Source organism: Rutidosis leptorrhynchoides, chromosome 5, assembly GCF_046630445.1.
Source record: "Rutidosis leptorrhynchoides isolate AG116_Rl617_1_P2 chromosome 5, CSIRO_AGI_Rlap_v1, whole genome shotgun sequence".
NCBI classification, from domain to species: domain Eukaryota; kingdom Viridiplantae; phylum Streptophyta; class Magnoliopsida; order Asterales; family Asteraceae; genus Rutidosis; species Rutidosis leptorrhynchoides.
Genome location: NC_092337.1, coordinates 211724921 through 211737452, shown reverse-complemented (window position 1 = coordinate 211737452; position 12532 = coordinate 211724921).

Sequence of the window (12532 nt, the reverse complement as noted above, 5' to 3'; positions counted from 1 at the left end):
TTGATTCATCTTAAAACCTCATTTGTATCTTCACGATTACAATCTGCGTTCAAACCTTTCATGATTCTTGAAAACACCTCAATCGAGAGGATGAACCAACCGCACTTCATCTACGGAAGAAAAGAGTGATGCATATAGCTAATGCACCTGAAAACACTCGGAACCTGAGTAAACGTTTAACACATATCTGTGCTAGCTCCTTTGGCATTGTTATTACCGAAAATAACATTGCAATTCATTTACAAATTATTTAATTTTGTCACAACTTCAGCAAGTCAACTTCGACCTTTCATTTGAAACAAAATTATTATAATCTTGATATATCTGCGTGCTCTCTTATTGTTACCAGGGAACCTTTTATATTCCACCATATTACCATCAGCGTTTAATCATCTAAAAACACAATTTTCTTGAAACCACCTCGGATTGATAACCGATGATTCAGATATGGTAGCAATAAATGCAGAGGAAACAGCAGAATCGTAGATGGTCTAAACGGCCAAAAGTTTGATAATAAAGAATGGAATGTTGGGAACGCTCGATAGAAAATTTGGTACTGAAAAACAGATTGAGCTAACCATGAAGGAGACCAAGGAAAAATACAAGGACCAAACCCTATATTCAAAGAATCTATGTAATTCTGGACCCGATGAAATCTTTAGAGAATATCCTGCTCCGAAGTCATGTTAAAATCTTGCGGAAAATTTTTCCTTATCAACTTTCGAACTTAGAAATTCCAAAATATCATCATAAACATCTTTGATATTTCTGAGGATATTTTCATAAGTATTCTTGTTCAAAATTATACACCTCTTTGTGCTTTCTGTATTACCTTATATTGGAAACTTCTATAAAATTTAAATATAAATTACGAATGAATTCTGGAGAAGTGTTAAGAATTTGAGCATGAATTAGTATAATATAATGACACCCGGCCAACGTGATTATATTACAGTAAGTCATGCTGAATTTCTAATAGAACGTGATGATTCACAGATCATATACTCATCATGTACCATGTTACATAACTCTTTCATTCTACTTAACCTCTAAACATATCGGGAAAAATATTTTCTTGATATTTCTATCCTTTCTGTGATTTCCGGTAATCTACAGATTTAATCGAGCTATTACTTTTCCTTTCTGCTTAGAACATTAGTTACGTTCATTCGAAATTTCATACCTACAAATTCTGGACTATTATTCGCTTGACTTGAAGTCAGGAAGAGGAAATAAAAGCATGGAACTTCGAAATATAAAGGAAAATATAGATCCTAATAACCACACAGAAATTACAAACCGTGTATATCAATGCGTTTAGCAATATAAAGACACGGGAGAATTATAAATACAACAATTCCTAGAGCGAAGTAGAAGTAAAAAGATTCCTCCGGTCGGAGTTGGAATAGAAGAATGATTATTGCGATAGTTAGAATGAGGTCAAGAATCAGAACTGGATTTAACAATTTCAAAATCTTTTGGAAGTATGAATTGAGGAAGGAAGTATTGAAGTGGTAAAAATTAATGGAATGGGAAAGGTAAATTATAATAGAAATATTAGAAAGAGCAATCGAGGTAGATGACCGCATTTAATTAAAAGGATTCTAATTTCCTTAAATCCCGAAGGATCAGAATCTTATAGATTACGAAGATTTTCTTTAAATCCCATGAATTCCAGAACCTCATCGTGACTACGTCAAAAGTTAAATCTCTATCTCAATCTTTTGTGACAGCTTCACTCGTACGCTTCACATAATCGAATTGTTTTATCTATATTAATCAATAATGATAAAACTCTAGTTATCAACTCATATTTGTCATGAAAACATTTTTTTTTGTTTTTTTTGTTAGTCATGACGACCTCGATCAAATTTCGGGACGAAATTTATTTAACGGGTAGGTACTGTCATGACCCAAAAAATTTCGACAAATTTTAAACCAAACTCTCGACACGATTTAATGTTTTTGACGCGATAAGAAAAGTTTGTTAGGTTGAGTCTCAAAAATTTTAAACTGTTTCATATATTCAATTGACCTTTGACTGCTCTCAAAGATTCACGAACAATTAATTGTAAATAGATATGTGTGTGTATAAATAAAATAACTTGAAAACCATAATATACTGTTTAGTTTTGAGAATTAGCGATGTAAAATAATTTACAACATAATAAAATGTGATGTAAAAATGTAATCATATATATATATATATATATATATATATATATATATATATATATAGTATTTTGAAAGAATAAAATAAAAAAAAATTAAACATGAAGACAAGCACAAACATCTATCCTAATCTTATTTTATATTATATATATATATATATATATATATATATATATATATATATATATATATATATATACCTTTAATCATAACCCATCAAACCATCGACTATCAATAATTCTATTATTTTGCTTTAGTAATATATATTCTAAATCTAACTTTATTTATAAAAGTAAACAAACATGCAATTATTCAAGAAAGTTAATGGAGTTTGTTCCCTACTCTAATAATATAATATATATATATATATATATATATATATATATTTACGTTCATGCATATGCATTTTTATATTGGTTAATAGTTGTTTCACTAAATCGAATGGACAAGAGAAGGTTATTTTTATTATTTTATTCAATATATTATATTATTATCATTGAAAAGTTAGAATAGAAAAGGATATATATTTGATTTGTTTACTGGCACTTTATTCTATCATCACGGATACACACTATATATATAAAGTGTCGATAGAGTTAGTGGACATATTAATATGTCTTGATCATAGAAAGAAACAAGTGTGAATTAATTAAACTAAATGAGCTGCTGTTTTTTGTTTTTCTTCCCTCACCATCAAAGTCATACAGAATATATATATATATATATATATATATATATATATATATATATATATATATATATATACACCGCATGATAACACCCATCACCTTGTATTCTTTAATCTATCGATCATTCAAACACCAACCATCTATTTTGCATTTTGTTTCTATCGAAAACCAAAGCACACCACTTCAACCTCACCACCTTCTAAACCGCCACTCACCTCCACAACCACCACTACTGCTCATCTTACTGCTCGGTTGTAACCCAAAAACTAGAACCCAATTAATTTAGTTTTAACACTTCATTAAACCCACATGTGTTCCGTTGATTATTATTTGAAGCAAGAACCACTCACCATTGCTTACTGTTTCGACAACCCAAGACCGCTGCGACTATTACTGTTTGTCCAGCCACTAAATCATCACGACAACCCATTGAAACTCGCTGCTATAAAACACCACCATCATCGGCTATAACCGCCATCATTACAACTACTAAAACTGCACGATAACTATATTGTTTCTGTTTCAATCTTCAAACCAAACAACCACCGTTACTATGCTACTACTGTTGCTGCTGCACCTGCAATTTCTTCATTTCTGTTACCACTTCACTTTCTGTTTTTACTCGAACTCACCTGCATCTGTGCAGTTACTGTTTCTATTTTGAGTTGTTGTTGCAACTGCTATTCCTTGTTGCTGCTACTACTATAATGACCCTCAAATTTCCAACATTTATATATCCTTTCATCATTTAATTTTGCCCAAACGAATAATTAAAACTTAAAGAGTTAACTTTGATCCTTAACTATCAACTTTAAAAAGTTATAAAACGTACTAAATAACTTTGTGCAACAAATGACAACTAATAAAAGATGTAATTTAAATGATCTTACAAACATGGTGTACAAAAATAATAACTCAAAACTCAAGGTGTTTAAATAATTAATTTGGAACAATTAAGGAGCCATTTTAAGCAAACAAAAGTACAAGGACTAAAGTGAAAATGTTGCACCTCCCTCCACAAAACCCTAGCCGAATTTAGGTCAAGGGAAAAGACCCTTTTTCCCCTCCAAATTTCGGCCCTAATAGCAACCATCACCTCCTCATTAAACCCTAACTTGTTCCCTAAGTTCCTTTAACCTAAACCCTAATTCTAGAATTTTCTAACCTCAACTATAAATAGAGGCCTAAGCTAATGCATTCTATGTACCAAAACATTCTATTAATCCTCTCTCAAAAATCAATCTCTCCCTCTCCTCTCCTCTTTGGCTCACGGTCAAGAAATCACCACCACACCACCACCCTCTTCAAGATCTTCAAGTGATCTTCAAGATTGTTCTTTGTGTTCTTCGTGTTCTTCAAAGATCTTCAAAGGTGTTCTTCAATCTTCAAGGGTTTGATCTTCATCTTCAAAGTGTTCTTCTTGTTTTCTTGTTAATCTTCATCCATCTTCAAGGTATAAGACTATAAACCTAAACTTGTCCATTCAATTCCTGTTTTGATTCATGTTTGTTCTTGATCCATATTAATCATGTGTAATTAACCTAAAACATTATATATATACATGCAAGTCGACATATACATATATATATATATATATATATATATATATATATATATATATATATATATATATATATATATATATATATATATATATATATATATATATATATGTCGACTACAAAAAAAAATTTATAATGTATGATCTACAAACCCTAAATATCTAACCCTAATTTATTTAAACCTAATCAAATCTCATTAATTGAATATATAGTCACTTATTAAAATTAATTAGAGTATACCAAGTAACTTTAGTTATTAAGCTTGCTAACCTTGTTTTAAGTATGACTAAATTCGTATCTATTAGAACACTGATTTTTCAGAAACTGAAAAAAGTCTTATTTTCTTATTTTGAGTTCATATTTGGATTCCCCTTTCAAAACCAATAAAAATGCATATAAATATCATGCGATTTGGATTAAAATTGAGTTAGATATGGTTAAAACAATTTTTGAAGTTTCCATATAAAATAAATTCGAACTTCTTCATAAATTTTTATAAAAATCATTAACTTACTTAATAAGATAACTATTAGAGATATTAAATTAATAAATTTATATTTTAAAGTTATCTTGTTTAAATAAATTTACAATATATATACACGACACATATATTGTACATATATTATTAAAACTCTAAATTAACTTTAACCTAAACCTAATTAATTAAACCTAAACCCTAGGACATTAATTAAACCCTAGTCATTTATTACAAACCCTAATCATTAAAATACCACTATAATTAACTAACCCTAATTAATGAAACCCTAATACTACTTATACTATTAATTGACATGTATACACTATTACTATTACTAACACCTATAACCTACTACTTATATTATAGCACATAAAAACGTTTTGGGATATGTATTAGAGATGTATAGATCTTCGAACTTTCTTGACGAATGGTTTCTACGAAACTCTAGGCGGAAGGGTTTAGATTTTCCGATTTAAAGGGTCCTATAGCTCAAGCCCCTCGACCTGAAATGGCCATTCGAAGGGAAAGGGGTGATTGGAAGCTTATCTAATACGGCATGTATCCTAAAATGGAAAATGCTCTTAAAAGTAGAAACTTTCTAATTATAGAAACCTTACTAAAATAAGGAACCTACTAAAAGTGGAAACTTTCTAAAAATAGAAACTTAATAGGAAAGGAAACTTTGTAAAACGAACTATACTTACAACACTATCATACTTAAACATTTATTTAAACTTGGGCAAAAACACTTACTACTCTTAAATATCATAGGTTGAATTTTCTGCTCACTCGTCCAACTTTCTATTCCGAGGAATAACTAGCTCTCTCTCTCTACTTACTAAGGTGAATTCATAGCCCCACTTACTATTGCGCAACTTATTTACTTTTATTTTTCTTGGGGTGAGACACATGCTGTTTTTACATTTTACAATTTAGACACAAGTACCAACTGCTAAAACTATGCTATACCCGGCTATGTCCGACTAAGTCCCTACAGTAATATTTTTAATTGCTGCTTGCATGCTTAATTATTGGGGGTAGGCCTATCGGGAGTAACGTCCCCGATACATTTGACTAAGTCTTTGTATTACTTAATAATGAAATTAAACCGACTAGTATAAACGATAACTTGTCTTGGGGCAAACTTGAACGTTTAGTCTAAATATCACGCATTGGCATAAATTTTTGATCCTGCGGGAGATCAACTTTACAAACTAAATCTTGTGGTCTAGAAACAACGATAACTACTTTTGTTAAACATATGATTTCACTCAACCTTTTTGGTTGACACTTTAGCATGTTTGTCTCAGGTGCTGATTGATTCAAGCTTACTTACTTACTGCTTATGTGATGTTACTTGAACTTAGGAACAAGAGATATCGCATTTACTATTCTTGCATTTGAAATATTTACTTTATTGTAATTTCAATTCTTGTAACGACATTTCATTTTCCGCTGCGTACTCTCAATAAAGTTTGATTCTATCATGTAGTATTGTTCTCGTATATTATAATATGTTGGTTTATTTGATATTAGTGACGTTTATTCCAGATCCTATCTGGAGGACGTTACAGAGTAGTATCAGAGCATAACCAGGCTGTTATAGAGAACCAGGATTGCATTTTTATGTGTGCCTTACTTGTTAGCTCGGGTACCTTAGCAATCTAGGAAACTATAATCTTTCCTGCGTTAGACATTACAGCACTTAGGATTACCTTGTAATCTTAAAACATATGCTTTACAACCTGATCTTAAAACTAATCAATGTTAGGATGTCTAATTCTCATCAAGCGAACAAAATGAATCTTTTCGAGCCAACCGAAAAAGATACTGAAAGGTCTTCCACTGAAAGACCTGTCTAAAGTCCACCTTATGGCTTTGGTGGTCCTCCCTCACCAAACTATAGCCCGAATACTTTACCTAATTCTCCCAATCATCACCCGACTCTAAGACCGGAAAGTGAGAGGGAACGTCTTGAAGAAACTAGGCCGTCAAAGATCCCGATCTCCTTCCTACGATGAAGTTGATGCCAAGTATGAGATTATGAATCTGCGAGAAACTACTGATGACCTAATTCGCATATTGCAAGGATCGATGTTCAAATCAAGAAGCTCATGGAGGAAAATGCTGAGCTAAAGAAAGAGATAAAGTTGGTGAAGTATGAAAATGATATAAATGCCCGATGGGGGAAGCAATCTCTTTCCTACCTAAGAGAAGATGTTGACCTTAGATTGAAGATAGAGGAAAACCGCGTGAATAATCAACTTTCTATGAGGGACCACAAGTACCATGAAATCAACGATGGTGTTTCTAATCTTTATGATAATCTCGAGTTCCTGCATAAGAAACAAAAGGCGAAGAATGAGAAGTTTATGAAGAAGGTTGAGGACGAGAAGAAGGAATATAAAGACTACTTTAATCTTAACATTTCCTAGTTATTATTTCCAATTTCTTATCTAAGTAAATGCTTTGCCTAAACTATCCATATTTCCAACTCGTGTAATAAAGGTTTATTCAATGCCTCGTTCTTAATAATATAAAGTGTTTCGTTTATATTCATCTTTATCTCGCTTAAAATTTTTCAAACTTATGACCTATCAAACTTATCAGACTTCTATAACTTAGTGAAGAATCACGGTTCGTACAACTGCACCAAATATTACCACGATGTTTCATAACTTTCTCGTTTGACCACGTCCATTTCCTAACTTTCACAACTTCCATAACTTTCAAAGATATGAAAGTTGACCAAGTCTATAAAGACTGCAACTTAAACTCGACAAGTTCGTAACTGTTTTCATGGATGACATTTCGATCTGCTCTAAGAGTGAGAAAGAACATGAGCAACATTTGCAAATTCATTCTTGAACTCTTAAGAAAAAGAACAACTCTACGTAAACTTTTCCAAGTGCAAGTTTTGGCTTAAAACCGACATGTTGTCAATCCAGCTAAGATTGCTGCTATCCTTAACACACTATATTAGAAATCATCATTGATCACATATCCTGACCTTATGGAGTGACCTTGGAATGGAAATATAAATTAGTGAAATATAATGATGGTGGCCAACGTGATTATATTCAGGTAATTCATAGAGATATCCCAATATCATTACATATGGAATAGAAAGTGAGTCATGGAAAATTCTCAAGCTATATGTTCAAAAACCCAAATGTAAGGGGCATGAAGGGTGAAAAATGATCATCTCAATATTTGTAGATATACTCATCAAACTATCTATAAATCTCAAACTCATTTAACAATCTTTCATATACCATAAAGGATATGAACAATCGAACCCTAAAATTTTACGTTCATGAATATCTCCTGATCATTGATACTTAATCATCACTTGTTATATCCAGATCCTCTCTGTTATTACACTTTTGGTGTAAATTTACATATGACTTTCATAAGCCATGTCATTTGAACCCTCAAACGTCGATATCACAAACACCATGTTCGCTATTACATTTTCTATGTCGAGATAATAAATATCTCATACACATAATCTTTTGAAGAATGGAACCTCCATACGTGTAACGTATTGACTAGCATAGTCAAGAAACTTCTGCAATCGTGCATCTACTTATAATAGACTACTTGGCACCATGCAAGTAATGGTGTCATACTAAAACAATAATCGATCATTGTCAACTCGAAAATCAAAGGTGAAATACACTATCTCATGTTGTGGCTGGAGCTAAACTCATCACATCTGAAAAACTGCTGTAACAACTGAAATGATTCCATCATACTTTAACGTATCCTCCTCTCAGACCAACTAAGGCTAAATTCAGATGATCATTACATAGTTGAGATTCACTGCTATAGCATTTGTTTATACTTGTCTCTGCAACTGCCAGATTATTTATGCCGAGATCTTGAACTCTCACTATCACTCGAACGATTCAAAGTTTGCAAATCTTATTTGAAGTTCCTTCATACATAACTCTAAATCCGAGGGATTTACTCAATTGATGATAATCACATTATCATCCTTCTTACTTCAATGCTAACATTCCGAGTCCAAAGACTCACGCCCTGATAAAAGCCAATTCATTAGTTTTCACTACCTCGAAACAATTATTACACAATTATCTCTCGAATTTTAAAATCTTACATCAATTTTTCTCAAACAAATAAACTCTTAAATACAAGTACCCTGTTTTCCAAAGATTTCTTACACGAGTCTTTATTTTCAAACTATCATGGAATTTATAAAAATGATTTTTCACTTATGCGATTTATAAAATCTTATACATAAATTTAACTTTACGTACTTTGACTAGTACGTATTAAATAAATACTTTCGCTTCTGCAAATTTCCACTTTGATTAAATCGAAATTACTTTACAAATTTTACGTAACCCTAGTTTTACTATGGACATCATTTCGTCACCTTCTCTAAAATTACTTTCACTAATTATATAAACACTTTCGCATTTTTATCAATTTACCTTTGTTTTATCAAATTAAACATTCTTTTAATCAACTCTTTTTCGTATTGTTCCAAATTATTTCACGTAAAATAGTACGTGTTGTACGTTACTCAAGTTTTACTAATAGCTCCGTTTCGTTTATATTGTTATATCAAACATCGCAACTTTTCGAAAATTACTTTGGTTTATTATTAAAACTTTCGTGTTACTCTCCAATGTGTTTGGAGCATCTTTATTCTCATTCTCTGTGCAAGAACGAAACTTATCTCCCTACAAACGTCAGCTTTTCCTTGCTATGTTGGTCCTTAAGAAGTTTCTACTTCCGGTATTTCACGACTAAACCACAATGCTCTCGTAAACATTAAATCTATGATTTTTCGAGCAAGGAAGCAGGGGTTCCTTCATGATAGAAACTAAACAATGATTCACACTTATTCAAATCCGTGTTTAAACTCGTAAGTAAATAATAAACCGACTCGCCATTGGTGCGAAAACACTTTTCCTACACTAAAGGAGTTACCGTAAACAGTTATGAAGACACTCTACACATATCTTCCTTCTTGGATTGCAACTAGATATTATTCTAGTCAAGTCTATAATTATGGTTCGACATGAAACTAAAACCATAAAACTTAAAGTTACATCCTGAAACTATTTCTAAAGACAAGTTCTCATGTATACTGAATGATGTCTTACATTTAATCGCTCATATTATCCTGAGGTCAATGAACCCTCAACTAACATCTCATTTGTCTATAAGACATTTCATGAAAACTAAAGGTATTATGGTTACCTTTCAAAACTTGGAGCTGGTACTATCTCTAACAAACACCAGCCATACATCAAACTACGTAACTGAAATCTCTACGTACTTCATTTATCCACCCTACTATTCTGGTATGAACACTCAAAACTTTAATGAGCTCAACGACACATTTAATGCTGGTATAGCATTATCTTTCCTTTTAAAGGAAAACTAGTCAAATGACACTCTTGTTATTCCTTGGAAAATCTCTGCATTTAGTGCACTTTGTAAACGACCTATTAAGGTTAAGGATCATGAGATCAAACGTATAAACAAAACAATATACTTATTGTTAACACTCATTGGAATTCACGAAAGGGCCCCTATTGTACCAGGGAACGTGAAAACCAAACTTTATTGTTAAAATCCGTTAGGATTCGCGTAGCAGCCCCTAATATACATGGGAACGCAAAGACCAAATGATACAGAAATACTTCCATCTCTTCTCAACTGCTGATGCAAACGAGAGCTCTACTTAAAACTTCGGGACGAAGGTTCTAATAACGAGGAGGTACTATAATGACCCTCAAATTTCCAACATTTATATATCCTTTCATCATTTAATTTTGCCCAAACGAATAATTAAAACTTAAAGAGTTAACTTTGATCCTTAACTATCAACTTTAAAAAGTTATAAAATGCACTAAATAACTTTGTGCAACAAATGACAACTAATAAAAGATGTAATTGAAATGATCTTACAAACATGGTGTACAAAAATAATAACTCAAAACTTAAGGTGTTTAAATAATTAATTTGGAACAATTAAGGAGCCATTTTAAGCAAACAAAAGTACAAGGACTAAAGTGAAAATGTTCCACCTCCCTCCACAAAACCCTAGCCGAATTTAGGGCAAGGGAAAAGACCCTTTTGCCCCTCTAAATTTCGACCCGAATAGCCACCATCACCTCCTCATTAAACCCTAACTTGTTCCCTAAGTTCCTTTAACCTAAACCCTAATTCTAGAATTTTCTAACCTCAACTATAAATAGAGGCCTAAGCTAATGCATTCTATGTACCAAAACATTCTATTAATCCTCTCTCAAAAATCAATCTCTCCCTCTCCTCTCCTCTTTGGCTCACGGTCAAGAAATCGCCACCACACCACTACCCTCTTCAAGATCTTCAAGTGATCTTCAAGATTGTTCATCGTGTTCTTCATGTTCTTCGAAGATCTTCAAAGGTGTTCTTCAATCTTCAAGGGTTTGATCTTCATTTTCAAAGTGTTCTTCTTGTTTTCTTGTTAATCTTCATCCATCTTCAAGGTATAAGACTATAAACCTAAACTTGTCCATTCAATTCATGTTTTGATTCATGTTTGTTCTTGATCCATATTAATCATGTGTAATTAACCTAAAACATTATATATATACATGCAAATCGACATATACATATATACATATATGTCGACTACAAAAAAAAAATATAATGTATGATCTATAAACCCTAAATATCTAACCCTAATTTATTTAAACCTAATCAAATCTCATTAATTGAATATATAGTCACTTATTAAAATTAATTAGAGTATACCAAGTATCTTTAGTTATTAAGCTTGATAACCTTGTTTTAAGTATGACTAAATTCGTATTTATTAGAACACTGATTTTTCTGAAAATGAAAAAGTCTTATTTTCTTATTTTGAGTTCATATTTGGATTCCCCTTTCAAAACCAATAAAAATTCATATAAATATCATGCGATTTGGATTAAAATTGAGTTAGATATGGTTAAAACAATTTTTGAAGTTTCCATATAAAATAAATCCGAACTTTTTCATAAATTTTTATAAAAATCATTAACTTATTTAATAAGATAACTATTAGACATATTAAATTAATAAATTTATATTTTAAAGTTATCTTGTTTAAATAAATTTACAATATATATACACGACACATATATTGTACATATATTATTAAAACTCTAAATTAACTTTAACCTAAACCTAATTAATTAAACCTAAACCCTAGGACATTAATTAAACCCTAGTCATTTATTACAAACCCTAATCATTAAAATACCACTTTAATTAACTAACCCTAATTAATGAAACCCTAATACTACTTATACTATTAATTGACATGTATACACTATTACTATTACTAACACCTATAACCTACTACTTATATTATAGCACATAAAAACGTTTTGGGATATGTATTAGAGATGTATAGATCTTCGAACTTTCTTGACTAATGGTTTCTATGAAACTCTAGGCGGAAGGGTTTGGATTTTCCGATTTAAAGGGTCCTATAACTCAAGCCCCTAGACCTGAAATGGCCATTCGAAGGGAAATGGGTGATTGGAAGCTTATCTAATACGGCAAGTATCCTAAAATGGAAAACACTCTTAAAAGTAGAAACTTTCTAATTATAGAAACCT